General features: G+C 38.2%; 1 long non-coding RNA gene across 1 annotated transcript; it reads right to left on the bottom strand.

Annotated features, from left to right (window-relative positions):
* Positions 1 to 3,757: 3,757 nt before the first annotated feature.
* Positions 3,758 to 18,372, bottom strand: LOC118762713. Its single transcript, XR_004998465.1, has 3 exons — positions 18,166 to 18,372; positions 4,647 to 4,652; positions 3,758 to 3,772 (listed from the first exon to the last, which is right to left on the bottom strand). It is a non-coding gene; the product is annotated as an uncharacterized LOC118762713 (long non-coding RNA).
* Between the last annotated feature and the right edge of the window lie 40 nt (positions 18,373 to 18,412).

Raw genomic sequence — 18,412 nt, 5'->3', positions numbered from 1 at the left:
TTAACTATAAAATTTTGGATTTGTCATTTAATGGCTTTTCCTTGTTGGTCACCTATATTACTATTATTCATTTTACTTAATGCTAATAATTAATAATGATATCTATGTAAATATTTTTGAATATTTATTCATATATATATACACACACACATATATACTGTTGTGTCTGGGGAGAGTCATTTTCTTTTTGTGCCTTATATATAATTATAACACACATATAATTATGTGTGTGTTTGAGTTTGTGTTTATCCCACACTATTGCTTGACAACTGGTGTTATGCGTTTATGCCGCTGTAACTTAGCAGTTTGGCAAAAGAGACCAATAGAATAAGTTTCAGGCTTGAAAACAAATAAATACTGGGGTTGATTCATTTAACTAAAGATTCAAGGCGGTGAGCTGGTAGAAATGTTAGCATGCCAGGCGAAATGCATAGCCGTATTTCGTCTGCCATTACGTTCTGAGTTCAAATTCCCCCAAGGTCGACTTTGCCTTTCATTCTTTCGGGGTCGATTAAATAAGTACCAGTTACACGCTGGGGTCGATGTAATCGACTTAATTCCTTTGTCTGTCCTTGTTTGTACCCTCTGTGTATAGCCCCTTGTGGCAAAAAAAAAAAATAATAATATAGATTCAAGAGGGTGCCCCAGCATGGCTACAGTCAAATGACTGAAACAACTAACAAATATGATAGGCAGAATTGTTAGCATGTTGGACAAATGCTTAGTAGTATTTCTTCAGACTCTTTACATTGTGTCCAAATCCTACTGAGTTTGACTTTGCTTTTCATCCTCTCAGGGTCAATATAACAAAACACTCACCTTAAGAACTGCTGGCCTTGCTCCAAAATCTGATGAAATTATCATCATTGTTTGATGTCTGCTTTCCATACTAGCATGGGTTGGACAGTTCAACTGAGGACTGACAAAACAGAAGGCTGTACCAGGTTTCAGTCTGATCTGGCATAGGTTCTACAGCTGCATGCCCTTCCTAATGTCAACCACTCCAAGAGTGTAGTGGGTGCTTTTTATAATGGCCTCTACTGGAGTAGAGGCTATTATAATAGTAGTTCTTTTTTTTTTTTCACAGCCAATACAGTGGAGGAAATGTAGTTCTTGCAAACCATTTTTGTAGAGCTTCTGGGGTTAGTAGAATAAAAGGGATAAAGAAACTGAGAAATTGAGAATTGGGACAAATGCAACAAGGCATTCTAACCGAGACTTTGATGCCTATTTTTCTGCCTTTCTTTAGCCCCATGTGAGCCCTAATTGAACAGACTTACGTTCTAAGACCTATTATAACCATGGGGCTATTTATTTATGTATTTTAGACTTTTTATAGTCAAGACTACATTATTTTTACGACAGCAGTAGGTGTATTTAAGGGGAAATTTAGCTGACATTTCTAGCAACAGAATGCCAAGGTTCTCAGGTTTCTCATTAGTTAATTTACTATTCTGATGTTATACTGGGGTCAATTGAACCAAGCCACCTGTCCCCTTTTCAAAGAACCGACCTTTTGCCTAATCAAAATAAATCAGTATTTATATATTTATATTCTCAATTCTTCCTTTCTCCATTCCTCACTTGCTGACTCTCTCTCTATCTCTTTCTTTTTCTCTTTCTTTCTCTCTCTTTTTTCTCTCTCTTTTTCACTCTCTTTTTTTCTCTATCTCTTTCTTTTTCTCTCTCTTTCTTTTCTTTCTCTCTCTTTCTTTTCTTTCTCTTTCTTTTCTCTCTCTCTCTCTTTCTTTTCTCTCTCTCTCTTTCTTTTCTCTCTCTCTCTCTTTCTTTTCTCTCTCTCTCTTTCTTTTCTCTCTCTCTCTCTCTTCCTTCTCTCTCTCTTCCTTCTCTCTCTCTCTCTTCCTTCTCTCTCTCTCTCTTCCTTCTCTCTCTCTCTCTTCCTTCTCTCTCTCTCTCTTCCTTCTCTCTCTCTCTCTCTTCTTCTCTCTCTCTCTCTTCCTTCTCTCTCTCTCCTCTCTTCCTTTCCTCTCTCTCTCCTCTTCCTTCTCTCTCTCTCTTTCTTCTTCTTTTCCTCTCTCTCCTCTCCTTCTCTCTCTCCTCTCTCTTCTTCTCTCCTCTCTCTTTCTCTCTCTCTTTCTCTCTTTCTTTATCTCTCTCCTCCCCCTCCCCCCTCCCAACTCTCTCTCTCTCTGTCAAAACCTGGATTCCTTCCTTGTACACGGCTTTTATGACAATGATGACAAAAGCATTAATATATTCCACACTTTCCTTCGATACTAAACTCTCGAAAAATTGATTTTTCTGTCATTGTTAAAAATATCAATATATGAATAGATGATCACTGTCTCGAATTAAATAATGCCACAAAACGAAAAAAAAGAAAAATAATAATAATAATAATAAAAAGATAGAAATTAATTTTTCTCCTTAAAAAAAGTTATGAATATATTATTGAAAGCATCTATCTTGATGGCACCATCATTCCTGCTTGATGAGGTCAAAAAGTCTTGGGTGTTATATTCAATCAACTTTAATCAGCATATCAATCAGTTTATCAATCATTCTTACATTGTTTTTTTAAAAAAGAAACATTCTAATAACAGAAAATTCTTTCGACAGGATGAGACCAATAGTTTTCCCTGAAGCAATTCACCCACTTTTTCAGCATCCATTGGAGAGAAAGGATGAAGAACAAAAAAAAAAAGGGCTATCTGCAAAGCCTTTGAAATAATCAAGTTCCTGGTGTTCTTAAGACTTTTATTTTTTCCCCCAGTTACATCAAATGATTCTATATTGTACACCACTTCCAAAATTTCCCTTCATTTAGTATATCAAAAGAAAAAAGAAGTGCCACTGTTTTTACACGTTTGTTTGATTGATAATATGTTCACTCTGATGAATATATCAGAAATTACTGAAGCTAGGATCCAATTTTTTTTTTTACTATTTTATATCAATGATACAACAAAGCAAAATGTATTTTCTTTTCCTCAAAGTTTTCTGGTTTTTATCAAGTTATTTGGACAGTGCATAACTCTGCTTTGTTCATTGTATCATATACTGGACAAGACAGCAGAGATTATAAGAAAAACTATAATCAGATATACGAGAGAGAAAGAAACAGAAGAGAAATGCATTTCAACAGTATTTCTTTCAAGAATATTGGTGTTAGTCATAATAGTTGGGACTGTGAGATATATTAAAATATCAATGCAACGTTTAGAGAAGAATTTCCTTTTGTATTTATCTCTTAAGTATTTTTTTCTCTCTAAATATGGGAAACAGTTGTGGGTAGAAACATTCTAAAACTCCTGGTTTGATTTACACACAGATCTGTGTGTGTGTATGTGTGTGTGTAAAAAAATCCAGAAGTTAAAAAAAAACTGCAAAAGACAGGCTTTCATATGTAAGTTAATAGATAATTGCCAAAGTTGGTTCTCAACATCTGATATGAAACCCATTAGTGTCTTGGCTCCTATGAGACAAATGTATTGTATTTTTATCATTTTTATCAATAATGATAATCTTTTCTGCTGTAGGCATCAGAGCTGAAATTTTGAAGGAGGGAGCTGGTTGGTTATGTTGACCCCAGTACTCAACTGGTTGGCATGTAAAAGGGCACCATTCAAGTGTGATCATTACCAACGTCACCTTACTGGCATCGTCCAACCCATGCTAGCATGGAAAGCGGACGTTAAACGATGATGATGATGATGAACCCTGAAAAGATGAAAGGCAACACAAGATCAGTGGAATTTGAACTCAGAGCATAAAGACAGACGAAATGCCACAAGGCATTTTGTCCAGCATGCTAACGATTCTGCCAACTGTAATAAGTCTTTCTATTAAAGGAAGAAGAGCTCAAAGATAAGGGAAGGGTTAAGTCTATTATATCAGCCCCTGTGCTCATTTGGTACTTGTATTATCACCCCTCAAAGGGTGAAAGGCAAAGACAACCTCAGCGGAATTTGAACTCAGAACATAAGGACAGACTAAAAGCCACTAAGCATGTTGTCCATTAATAATAATGATTTCAAATTTTTGCCCCAAGGGCAGCTTGGTGGAGGGGATTAAGTCGATTACATTGACCCAAGTGTGTAGCTGGTTCTTATTTAATTGACCCTGAAAGGATGAAAGGCAAAGTCAACTTCGGTGGAATTTGAACTCAGAATGTAGCGACAGGTGAAATACTGCTAAGCATTTCATCCAGAGCACTAATGATTCTGCCAGCTTTCTGCCTTTGTCCATTTATAATAAATAATGATGTGTGTGTGTGTGTGTGTGTGTGTGTCTGTCTATGTGTCTATATATGAGTGTCTATATATATGTGTCTGTGGAGGTGCATTGGCCTAATGGTTAGAGCAGTGGACTCGTGGTTGTAGGACTGCGGTTTCGATTCCCAGACCAGGCATTGTGAGTGTTTATTGAGTGAAAACACCTAAAGTTCCACGAGGCTCCAGCAGACGGCGGTGGTGAACCCTGCTGTACTCTTTCACTACAACTTTCTCTCACTCTTTCTTCCTGTTTCTGTTGTACCTGTATTGCAAAGGGACTGCTTTGTCACACTCTGTGTCACGCTGAATCTCCCTGAGAACTACGTTAAGGGTACACGTGTCTGTGGAGTGCTCAGCTACTTGGACATTAATAAATGAGTTGCGACGTCACTGGTGCCAAGCTGTATCCACATTTGCCTTTCCTTTGGATAACATTGTGGCATGGAGAGGGGAGGCTGGTGTGCATGGGCGACTGCTGATCTTTCATAAACAACTTGCCCAGAATTGTGCCTCAGAGGGTAACCTTCTAGGGGCAATCCCATGGTCATTCATGACCGAAGGGTCACACAACAACAATAATGTGTGCCTATATATATGTGTGTGTGTATATATATTTATGTCTCTCTCTCTCTCTCTCTCCTCTCTCTCTCTCTCTCTCTCTCTATATATATATATATATATATATATATATATATATATATATATATATATATATATATATATATTATAGTTCACAGATCAGATCCAGAGATCTGCATAGAAGACAGTAGTACTCAAAAGTTTCAAATCTTGTTATAGTGTCCCAGAAATCACACACCATCCTGGTTATTCATTAAGAATAATTTTTCTAAATTATTTTGTTTTATTCAATTTGTTGCAGTGGGTGCTCAATTTGAGAGCATTCCTTATGATTAATTTCAAGAAAGTGTTTTTGAAATCGATAAAGGTTTTTTTTTTTTTTAAACCAGGATAGTGTGTGACTTCTGGGACACCCTGCACAGCTGTCACACTGACCGCTGAGGCTACTGACCTCTCCCAGTTGCCCTTCTCTAATCCACAGGTAGCATTTCTTCCTTCTTTGGTTCTGAGTTCAAATTCTGCTGAAATTGTCTTTGTCTTATTTCTTTACTGCCCACAAGGGGCTACACACAGAGAGGACAAACAAGGACAGACAAACGGATTAAATCGATTATATCAGCCCCAGTGCATAACTGGTACTTATTTACTCAACCCTGAAAGGATGACAGGCAAAGTTGACCTCGGCAGAATTTGAACTCAGAACATAGCGGTAGACGAAATAACGCTAAGCATTTCACCCAGCGTGCTAATGTTTCTACCAGCTTCCTGCCTTGTCTTTTATCCTTTGTCTTTCTTCCTTTTTGGGTCAATAAAAAAAATACCAGTTGAGTGCTGGGGTCAATATAATGGACTAACTTCTCTCCCAAAATGTCAGACAGAAAGACTTATTAATAATAACTGGCCGTGTGATTAAGAAGTTTGCTTCCTAACCACATGGTCTTGGGTTCAGTGTCATTGCATGGCACCTTGGGAATGGCACCTTGTCTTCTACTACAGCCATTGGGCTAATAAAAGCCTCCTTAAAGGATTTGGTAGATGGAAATTGAAAGAAACCTGTTGTGTGTGTGTTTGAATCTTGTCATGACATTGTGTAATTGTAAACGAGTGTCACTGTCATACAAGCAGTGTCATTCATTTCCAATTTTCTACAAAATGTGTCTGGCCACGAAGAACTATTGTCTTGCTTGAAAACAAGTGAGGGTTGGCAACAGAAAGGGTATCTGGCCGTAGAAAAATCTACCTCACAAAATGCCATCTGGTCTATACAGGCATGGAAATGTGGATATCAAAATGATGATGATCATGTTTTAACCCTTTAGCATTTAAACCGGCTATGAGGTCATTGCCAATACCGCCTGACTGGCCCTGTGCCGGAGGCACATAAAAGCACCCACTACACTCTCGGAGTTGTTGGCGTTAAGAAGGGCCTCCAGCTGTAGAAACTCTGTCAGATCAAGATTGGAGCCTGGTGCAGCCATCTGGTTTGCCAGCCCTCAGTCAAATCGTCCAACCCATGCTAACATGGAAAGCGGATGTTAAACGATGATGATGATGATCCTGCCAAAATATTCTGTTTTCTGTTCAAACCAGCCAGATCTGGCCTCTCTCACCTTCTCTACAATGTCACTCTAAGACTAAACAATCATGTCATTGAAATTTTGAAGCTATGGGATAATGCGTAATCAATTCAAAACTATGTGAATAAATAAACATTACATTCAACAGAATAATCTGAATTCTAAAGGGTTAAAAGAGCTGAAGGGAGTGAATCATAGCAAGGGTACAAAAATAGGGAATTGCCTTGAACTTGACAATATTTTGAAATGACTCATGTTACTGTAGTTTAACCCCAGGTCAGCTCCAAGGGAGAGAGCAGAGCTCTGATCCAAGGATTTTAGGTGTCCAAACCACTGCTATGATCATCTTGCTTTTTTGATCAAGTGTAAGTGTATCTTGGATAAATTTATCTAAATGTGTTTGTTTTTTGGGTCTGAGTCACATTTTGACGAGAAACAGGCCTCAGCTTCTGTGTTGGCTCTCTCTCTTCGCTACTCCACCCCTGTAACTCTAGTGCCCACCCTGAAATAGAAATGAGTGATGAAGATTAATGATGATGATGATGATGAAGAGGAGGGTGGAGTAGGAGAAAGAAACATTGACAGAGTAAACTCTTTCTCTAACTTTCATGTAAGGTTTTTTACATTTCAGTAGAAGCAGCAGATGGTGGTGATGATGATGATGGGTGGTGATGGGTGGGTAAGGGTGGGGGTGGGGTTGGTGAAGAGCAAAAATACTAAGTGTGTAAAATGGTGTCAGTGCTGTGATTAACCACAGCCACTCCTGACAAACATTCATGTTCACATACGCAATTACACACACACACACACACACACCTACCAGTATTCTAGTATCATTTTTCACTTCCTCCGCCTCATTATCATCATTACCATCATCATCACCATATTCTCTCTCATCTTGTATGCAGCTGAAGTGGGAAGTAACATTTCCTAAGAGTCAAGGTGTGCTAAGTTCCATTTCAGAGTAAGTATAACAAATGAGTTGACACAGAGGATGTTGTCTCTCTCTTAGTTATCAATTGACCGATTTCTTAATTGATGAAATCTCTTTACTCTTTACTTGCTTCAGTCATTTGACTGCGGCCATGCTGGAGCACCGCCTTTAGTCGAGCAAATCGACCCCGGGATTTATTCTTTGTAAGCCCAGTACTTATTCTATCGGTCTCTTTTGCCGAACCGCTAAGTGACGGGGGATGTAAACACACCAGCATCGGTTGTCAAGCAATGCTAGAGGGACAAACACACACACAGACACACACACATACATACATATATATATATATATATATATATTATATATATATATATATACATATATACGACAGGCTTCTTTCAGTTTCCGCCTACCAAATCCACTCCACAAGGCATTGGTCGGCCCGAGGCTATAGCAGAAGACACTTACCCAAGATGCCATGCAGTGGGACTGAACCCAGAACCATGTGGTTGGTAAGCAAGCTACTTACCACACAGCCACACCTGCACCTATGAAATCGTTCAAATAAATGAAACCTTCTCCACAAGTGAACGAAAGAAAGCTAAAAAGAGCTCCAGTATGGCCTTACCTGTTGTCTTTATCTTTTACTTATCTCAGTCATGTCACTGCGGCCATGTTGGGGTATCAGCTTTAAGAATAATTAGTTGAACTAATTAATCCCAGTACTTATTACTTTTTCTAAGTTAGACACTCGTTCTATTGGTCTTTTTTGCTAAACCACTAAATTAAGGGATGTAAACACACCAACATCAATTGTGAAGTGGTTAGTGTAGGGGTGGCAGGACGCACACACAAACACACACACACTGGGCTTCTTTCATTTTCCATCTACCGAATTCACTCACAATGCTTCAGTTGGCCTGAGGCTATAGTAGACACTTACTCAAAGTGGCATGCAGTGGAACTGAACTCAGAACCATGAATTTTGGAAGCAGGCTTCTTGCCACACCTGCACCTTGTTTATCATGCAATGCCAAGACAAGGAGACTTAAACACACACACCTGTATGTATGTATGTATGTATGTATGTATGTATGTATGTATGTATATATATATATATACAGAGAGAGAGAGATTCGAGTGACGTTGTTGCCAGTACCGCCTGACTGGCCCTCGTGCCGGTGGCATGTAAAAGCACCCACTACACTCTCGGAGTGGTTGGCGTTAGGAAGGGCATCCAGCTGTAGAAACTCTGCCAGATCAAGACTGGAGCCTGATGCAGCCAACCGGTTCGCCAACCCTCACTCAAATCGTCCCAACCAATGCTAGCATGGAAAGCGGACGTTAAATGATAATGATATATAAGATGAGGCTTCTTTCAGTTTCCAGCTACCAAATCCACTTGCAAGTCTTTGGTCATACTGGGGCACAGTAGATATCACTTGTCCGAGGTGCAGCTCACTGGGGACTGAACCCCAAACCACAGGATTGTGTGTTTGTGTGTCATTGTCTGTGTTTGTTGGCCACCATCACTTGACAACTTGTAGTGATGTGTTTTGGCCCTGTAACTTAGCAGCTCAACAAAAGAGACTGATTGAATAACAGGCTTTAGAAAAGAAAAATAAGTCTTGGAGTTGATCCACTCAAACTAAAATCCTTCAGGGTGGTGCTCCAGCATAGCCACAGTCTGACTGAAACATGTAAAAGAAAGGCTTCATATATTAAACATCTTGTGTATATAGCTCATGTCTGAATTATTTAATTTCTAAACTACTCGGTCCTTATATACATCAACCAATGTATAAACTTCTACATTTAATGATTTTCTTAATTTTGCTCAAATCTATGGTCTGCTGATGAGGTCAGAATAAACTTAAAATGTCCAGAGTTATCTATTGTACTTGCTGGAAATATATAAACAATATCACATTGTCTCATATCATTTTTTTTTCTGTAATGTGTAATTATTCCAGATTATGTTTTTGATGCTCTTTGCATTTTGTGGGGATGGTAAACTAAACCTGTCATTCAGTTTAACACCACCTCCACCACCTGCCTGACACCTTGGGTGCTTTCAGCAGAATTATCTACTCTGATGTAAGCATTTGAGTCAGGTTTGTGCTTTGAGGAATCTAATGTTTTTAGCTTAGTTTTTCCTTGGGGCTGGCCAGATTGGAGCAATCTCGATTATAACCAGCCGAAATTGTAAAGATAATCTGGAACTCAACTGAAGAAAGAAAACTTCGAATGACCTGTCCTTGTTTTCTTTGTATCATGTATCTGGATGTTTTGCATTCTTGTCCCATTTTGTATTTTTATGTATATCACGTGATCATGTGACCGACCAGGCTATCAGATGTTGCTACACATCGCTTCGCATGGTTTTAGCCTTCAAATGACATCACCCTGCTGGCTAAGCGAGCAGGCCAACAGAAGAAAGAATGAGAGAAAGTTGCAACGAAAGAGTACAGCAGGGATCGCCACCACCCCTGCCAGAGCCTTGTGGAGCTTTAGGTGTTTTCACTCAATAAACACTCACAACGCCCGGTCTGGGAATCAAAACCGCGATCCTATGACTGCGAGTCCGCTGCCCTAACCACTGGGCCATTGCGCCTCCGTATATGTATGTATATATATATATATATATATATATATATATATATATGCGCGTGTGTGTGTATGTTTGTGTGTCTGTGTTTGTCCCCACCACCATCGCTTGACAACCGATGCTGGTGTGTTTACGTCCCCATCACTTAGTGGTTTGGCAAAAGACAACCAATAGAATAAGTACTAGGCTTACAAAGAATAAGTTTTGGAGTCGATTTGCTTGACTAAAGGCAGTGCTCCAGCATGGCCACAATCAAATGACTGAAACTAATAAGAGTGTGTCTGTGTGTGTGAGACAGACTTCTTTCAGTTTCTGTCTACCAAATCCACTCAAAGGCTTTTGGTCAGCACATATACATTTCTTCCATTAGTAATTAATTGTTCAGCCATCAGCTGAGTCCTTGGTGAAGAGCAATAATTACTTTACTGTAAAGAAAGGAGATGCTTCCTTTATATAAGGATATAATAAATTATATTCAACCAAGGGCAGGATTTAAAGTATTTGAAGTTGTTGCTGTCTCAGAAAGCCTATATGACTAAGTATATATGTGTGATATGTATTATCTGTGTACAAATTTTGCAGGAGTGGATATCATAGTTATAATTTACGCATAAACTTGAAGAAGGCAAAATTTCAGAATTAATTTAGAAGAAAACATACCACACAACAGGAAGAAACCAAGGTTAAAATAGTGCATGTCCCTCATCCAATTACTTGCTGGTGGGAAAGAGAAGTTAGATAACAAATCTTCTCTCTAGTTTCTTCGGATTTTCAGGTCAGCATGAGCAATGTGTGTAAATAAAATCATTGTATCTATCTATCTATCTCTAAATACACATATACATGTGTGTGCAAATACATATGTGTGTGCTTATATATATATTATATATATATATATATATATATATATATATGCGTTCGTGTGGTGTATATATATATATATATATGTATGTGTATATGTGTGTGTCTGTGGTGTATATATATATATATATGTGTATATATATGCATGTGTATATATATATATGTACATGTGTATATATATATGTATGTATGTATATATATGTATTTATATATGTGTGTACATTAAAATATACACATACATATACACCTATGTACATACACATAAATACATACAAATTTACACATATACACACACACACTCATATACACCCACACACATGTATGTATCAAAAGTTGATGATGCATATGTTTATAATTAAACTTAGTCACCACAAATATCTTCCGAGTTAACAACGCTCCATCAATTTGGGAAATGCTGTCTTGTGATTACAACAAAATGGAAGTTCTACAGCTGCAAAGACCACTTAAAAGAAACGTTAATTCTTTCATGTCAGTAGTTTCTGGCAGAACATGTAAATTCATGTAAATACTTAATACATATATAAAGTTTTCTAAATGTAAATTTTGTTATAAACGAGTTAATGTATAGGTTGGAATTGGTTTCAAATAATAAACAAGGAAAAAATAAACAGAAAAGATATCTCGCTGAGTTTTTGGTTGGATTTTTGCTACAGATGAAAGGTTTGTGTTATACATGCTGGTAGATAAATGTTTGTACCAGTAATTGAGAACTATGAGTTTTGTAGTTCGCAGTTAGTCTCATACTCTCTCTCTCTCTCTTTCTCTCTTTACTCTTTTACTTGTTTCAGTCATTTGACTGTGGCCATGCTGGAGCACCACCTTTAGTCGAGCAAATCAACCTGAGGACTTATTCTCTGTAAGCCTAGTACTTATTCTATTGGTGTCTTTTGCCGAACCGCTAAGTTACGGGGCTGTAAACACATCAGCATCGGTTATCAAGCGATATTGGGGGGACAAACATACACACACACAAACACACATATATATACATATATATGACAGGCTTCTTTTAGTTTCCGACTACCAAATCCACTCACAAGGCTTTGGTCGGCCTGAGGCTATAGTAGAAGACACTTGCCCAAGGTGCCACGCAGTGGGACTGAACCCAGACCATGTGGTTCGTAAGCAAGCTACTTACCACACAGCCACTCCTACTGTCTACTTATTATATAGGAATAAGCCATTTGATGATGAATGGAGATCAAGGGTTTCGTGTTGGACTCCATAAAAATCAAGATGGTTTGCATCATACAAAAAGAACACAAATTGATGATGAGGCACAAATTAAATAAGTTGGTGGACTTATAGCTTAGCACCTGGAGAGATAAGTCCATGTTGAGTGGTATTGCAGGATGCTGGACTAATAGTCCCATTAAGATGATTTTGGTTTGGTTTGGGCCAAACTTTGAGTTGTGGAGGAAGTAGGATGAGATTAAGGCTGAGATTCTCATCCAAAAATAAACTAAAAGGAAGCTGTCCTTGAAAGGTTATGATGGTGAAGGCAAACATTACTTGTTATTTATTTCCATCTGACTGCTGTATCTGGCCTAGTTTTATCACACCTATCACTTTAGTTTGTTACATATACACATGTATCTCTTTAGTTTATTGCTAGCATGGGTTGGACGATTTTGACTGAGGGCTGGTGAACCAGATGGCTGCACCAGGCCCCAATCTTAAACTCTGCCAGATCAAGACTGGAGCCTGGTGCAGCCATCTGGTTTGCCAGCCCTCAGTAAAAATCGTCCAATCCATGCTAGCATGGAAAGTGGACATTAAACGATGATGATGATGATGATACATAGACACAAAGTTGGCTGTGTGGTAAGAACTTGCTTCCCAACCACATGGTTCTGGGTTCAGTCCCACTGTGTGGTACCTTGGACAAGTGTCTTCAACTATAGCCTTGAGCCAACTAAAGCCTTGAGTGGATTTGGTAGATGGAAACTGGGTGCATGTGTTTGTCCCCTCCACACCACCACCACCACCACTTGACAACCAGTGCTAGTGTGTTTATAACCCCATAAAATTAGCAGTTCAGTGAAGTACTGTGGTCAGTTTGTTTGACTGACAATGCTTCAAGGCAGTGACCCAGTATGACCACAGGCTAGTGGCTGACACAGGTAAAAGATAAAAGATATACACCTATCACTTTGGTTCATTACATACACAACAGCCAGTACACTCTGTAAAGTGGTTGGCATTAGGAATGGCAATCCAGCTGTAGAAACCATGCTGAAGCTGACATTGGAGCTTGATGCAGCCTTGCAGCTCACCAGGTCCTGTTAAACCTTCCAGTCTATGCCTGCATGGGAAATGGCTACTAAATAATGATGATTGCTATGTCTACTTCCGTGATTCTTTTGGAAAAGATGTGTTCCAGTGATCAGATGGTCTATCTTCCACCCAAATCCTTTCTATGGATGGTTTATTATGTTGTGGTTGATGAACCATAGGCATGTACCGAGTTTGTGGAATTTTGCATTTGTTCTAGTACATAAGGAGTTTTGAATTTGTTCTAGGCATAGGAGTGGCTGTGTGGTAAGTAGCTTGCTTACGAACCACATGGTTCCGGGTTCAGTCCCACTGCATAGCACCTTGGGCAAGTTTCTTCTATAGCCTCAGGCCGACCAAAGCCTTCTGAGTGAATTTGGTAGACGGAAACTGAAAGAAGCCCGTTGTATATATGTGTGTGTGTGTGTGTGTGTGTATATATATTTGTGTGTCTGTGTTTGTCTCCCCAACATTGCTTGACAACCAATGCTGGTGTGTTTACATCCCTGTAACTTAGCGGTTCAGCAAAAGAGACTCGATAGAATAAGTACTAGGCTTACAAAGAATAAGTCCTGGGGTCGATTTGCTTGACTAAAGGCGGCGCTCCAGCATGGCCACAGTCAAATGGCTGAAACAAGTAAAAAAAAAAGTACTTTGCATTCTAGGTTCAAATTCTCCTCTAGTTATCTTTGACTTTTCATCCTTCCAGGGGGTAATAAAGTACCAGCCAAGCCCTGGGGATCGATGTGATCAACCTGCCCTACTTTCCCCCAAATTGATGGCCTTGTACCCAAATTTGTGTGTGTTTATTGAGTGAAAACACCTAAAAGCTCCACGAGGCTCCGGCAGAGAGTGGTGGCGACCCCCTGTTGTACTCTTTCGCCACAACTTTCTCTCTTCTTGTTTCCTGAGTAATGCTGTGATGGACTGGCGTCCTGTCCAGCTGGGGGGAACATATACGCCACAGAAACCGGGAAACCAGGCCCATGAGCCTGGCTAGGCTTTAAAAGGGCGATGTTTATTGTTTAGTACCAGTTAGGTAGGTTGTGGGATTGATGTAATCAGCTTGTCTCTCCCCCAAATTTCAGGCCTATATTAGAAACATTAAGGTGGTAAGTTGGCAGTATCGTTAGAGTGTCAGGGGAAATATTTTGTAGAACTTCTTGTGGCTTTTTACATTCTGAGTTCAAATCTTGTCAAGGTCATCTTTGCCATTCATTTTTTGAAGACAATAAAATATCAGTCAAGAAGTGTTTTAATCCTATTATATTATTCTGCTTGTCATAGCATTTATGTGTTCAAGTGTTATCCTTCAAAAGAACCTTAACAAGGCAAGTGTACATCCAAGATGCCATTCCATTCCTCCATTAACACTCAACATAATCAAACTTAATTCATTCAAATTTTTAACATAATCAATGTTATGAATATCTATAAATTTATCAAAGTAGAAATGAAGAAATTTATAAAACTGGATTTTTAATGAGAATCACTTGTTATAATAAATGAATTGACTGCAAAGACTCTTCAATATAAACTGAGATTACATTGCATGAATGCAATGTAATGAGGTGCTTTTCTCTTTCTATCTCAAAAACGATGCTTGGATGCTTAAAATAATCACTTTTATTGTTCTTTCCCCAACCTCTGGCAATGCTGAAGCACCTTCTCTAAATACACATTTTAGTTGCTTGTTAGTTAAAGGCACATGGCTGTGCTCTTTGGATGTAGCTGTCATGATCATAAGATCTTGGTTCAGTTTCTGAACTGGGTGTCATTTTGTGTCTTTGACCCTTTGATACCATCCTGTCTGAGACTGCCCTTGGACTTTGGTACAAACGTTCTGTTTTAAAGTGGTCTAAGTTAAAAACCTTACATCAAATAGTCATATTTATTTATGTTGCAGACACCAGCTTTATTGAATTCTTTGTTATTATGAAAATGACCAGCGTCGCCTTACTGGCACGTGAAAAAACATTTGAGTGAGGTCATTGCCAGTGCTGCTGGATTGGCTCTTGTGCATGTAAAAAACACCATTTGAGTGTGGCTGTTGCCAGTACCGCCTGATTGGCCCTCGCGCCGGTGGCATGTAAAAGCACCCACTACACTCTCGGAGTGGTTGGCGTTAGGAAGGGCATCCAGCTGTAGAAACTCTGCCAGATCAAGATTGGAGCCTGATGCAGCCATCTGGTTTGCCAGCCCTCAGTCAAATCGTCCAACCCATGCTAGCATGGAAAGTAGATGTTAAATGATGATGATGAATTGAAACAAAGGCAGCACATTTCAACAGAGATATGGCAATAAGAGAGTTAAGCAAGGCACTTTATTTGACATTGCTTATGTTTACTCAAATGAAAAGGAGTTCCAACTGACTTTTGGTGTGAAGAATTCTCTCTTTCTACTGAATCAATGATGAGGGAGCTAAGAGGGTGTCTAAGCCTGCCCACAACTATATAGACCAGTGATTCTCAACACTTTTTCATATCGAGGCCAGAGCCAAAATCTAGATTTCTTTTAGGAAGCCACACAAAAGTAAAATACAAAATATTTTTATAAATGGAAGACCAAGATCTGCAGGAAGGATGCTTGAGGGTTGCGTGTGTCCTTGAGAGCCATGGATGAGAACCACTAACACAGGCACTTGAAAAGTAATTGATAAAAGAATGGTTCTTTCTACCAAATCATACTGACTTATGAGTGAGAGCTAAGTTTTCGCAGGCTTGATTCTTATTTAGTCTTGATCCAACACCAATTAACCAAACTTATGATTAAAGACATTCCAGTCAAATTCCACTGGGCTGGACATGTCGCAAGGTTCACAGACATGGTATCCAAGAGATTGGAAGAAGTCATTTGGAAAGCCTCCATGATGATGGGAAGACAATCTAGTCAAGGAATGAAAAAGAATGGTTCAATCAAGACAGAATTGGAAGCTCATTGTAACCAGGGGTGTATAACATCTGTTGGTCTGGCCAATACATCAAGGAGTACATTATCCAATGTTCTTCCAGTTTAAAACAGTAGGATGTGTTGAGAAGGATATTTGGCTGCTATTTCTAGTAGACCATGTGTCTACATAAATGTTCGTCTGTTGGCTTATATTATAATTATAGTTTCACGATGATACAAACATGGACAAAATGATACAAAACGTAGACTAAAAGCAGGGGTTTTTTGTTTTGCTTTTGGTTATATCATCATATTGAAGTAGACATTCTCTGTTTACTGTACATAAATGTATGTGATTTAAGCATGTTCAAACATTAATGTAAAATAGATATAATAAAAATCAAAAGTTTGAAACATAATATAAGCAAAAAAGCCAGGATTTTTATTGTAAGATCTTTGTAGTGTTACCAGCTGCTATGCATTTGATAAACATTAAATAAAACACGTAATTTTCTATTTTATTGATATTTTTCTGACAGTAAAATAAAAAGCCTATAGTATCCTTGCAATTCAAGGTTACAAACCTCTCTCTTTCTCTCTCCCTCTATATGCTTATGTGTGCATATATGTATACACATACATATATATGTCTATTCATGTAGACATGATTGTATTGTATATATATATGTGTATATATGTATGTGTGTATGTGTATATATATATATATATATATATGTATGTATGTGTATATATGTATGTGTGTATGTGTATATGTGTGTGTATATGTGTGTGTATGTGTATGTGTATATGTATGTGTGCATGTGTATATGTGTGTGTATGTGTATATGTATGTGTGTATGTGTATATGTATGCGTGTATGTGTATATGTATGTGTGTATGTATATATATATGTGTGTATCTGTATATATATATATGTATGTGTATATATATATATGTATGTGTATGTGTGTATATGTGTGTATGTGTATATATGTGTATATGTGTGTATATATATATACGTGTGTGTGTGTATATGTATGAGTGTATATGTATGTATATGTGTATATGTATGTATATATATGTATGTATATATGTATATGTGTATATATGTATATGTATATATATATACACACACACACACACACACACGTGTGTCTATGTATGTATGTATACATGGTAACACATGATGCGATATTTAGTCGGTCAGATTGGGGGGTTACACCCAAAATTACGTCAATACATGAGACAGTTTACTTCACTGAGATTTGAATATAGATTATTTCATGAATGAATGGAATCATCTCCTCCATTGTATATTTTAACTGATTCTATTCACCATAGCATATGTTAATGTTTGCTTATATTGATTTCTTCTGACTATACATAAGGCTAATTTTTATATGGAAAGGAGGCTGGATACAGTCTATAGAATTTGAATCCAGCAAATTACTGCTACTTAAATTACCTTTGTCTACCCTCAACGAGATAAGAGCCCACGAGGCAGACTTGACAAGCCGTTTTAGATATTTCTTTGTTGTGAGGAAGAGAAGAGATTTCATGATTTAGGCAGGGACCTGTATCAAGCTCATTTATTTTACTCTTTTGTGATTCTGAGCATATGTCTATTACACAGACAAAGGAACAGCAAAATTGTTTGATAATTAGAGGAATTAGATTCTAATTACTGCGACTCATGTAAATTCATTTTAAGGTTCATATTGAATATATTAAGTTTACATATGAATGTAACACACAAAAGAGAAAAATCTGTTCTTGTAGGATTTGCCTCGTGTTTTTAAACAGAAGAAAAACAATTGTATCTGAAACTTTTTAATCCTGTCAGCTACCATTTTTCTCCCGATTGTCCACATCCTCAACTTTATCATCTTTTTATGCCTGCCTTTCATGTTGGCATGGGTTTGATGGCTTGACTAGATCTGATGGGTCAGATGATTCCATCATATTCCATTCTCTGTTCTGGCATGGCTTCTATAGCTGGATGCCCTTACTAATGCCATCCATCAGCAGTGGCCTTATCTAGTATCTGAGAATTGAGTTTCTTCTTTTTTCTGAACACTTCCTTTATGGTAATGCCATTGATGACTCTGTAGACCAGAAGAATTGATGGTATTGACTGCTTGGCAATGTTGGTGGAGGATGAGGTTGATCTTGTTGAGCCCTTCTCACCTGTCATCTGATTTCCTCCTTTTCTTTTCTGGTGGCTTTGAAGTTTTTGGTTCTGATGATGATGGAACACCACCACTCGGTACAGTTTCAGGCTTGTGTTTCAAACAATTTAAGATCAATCCCAGTGGCTTACAGTGTTGCTTAGAGTTGGTCCATGTATCTTTGAAGAGGGTCTTTTTCCTGAAGTGAGCTCACTGAATAAGATTTGGTGTAGGAACCTCGACTTTTCCATTCTTGCTACATGTCC

Source organism: Octopus sinensis, linkage group LG3 (genome assembly GCF_006345805.1).
Source record: "Octopus sinensis linkage group LG3, ASM634580v1, whole genome shotgun sequence".
Lineage (NCBI taxonomy): Eukaryota > Metazoa > Mollusca > Cephalopoda > Octopoda > Octopodidae > Octopus > Octopus sinensis.
Note: the sequence above shows the minus strand (reverse complement) of the source record. Positions and strands in the feature narration are given on the sequence as shown.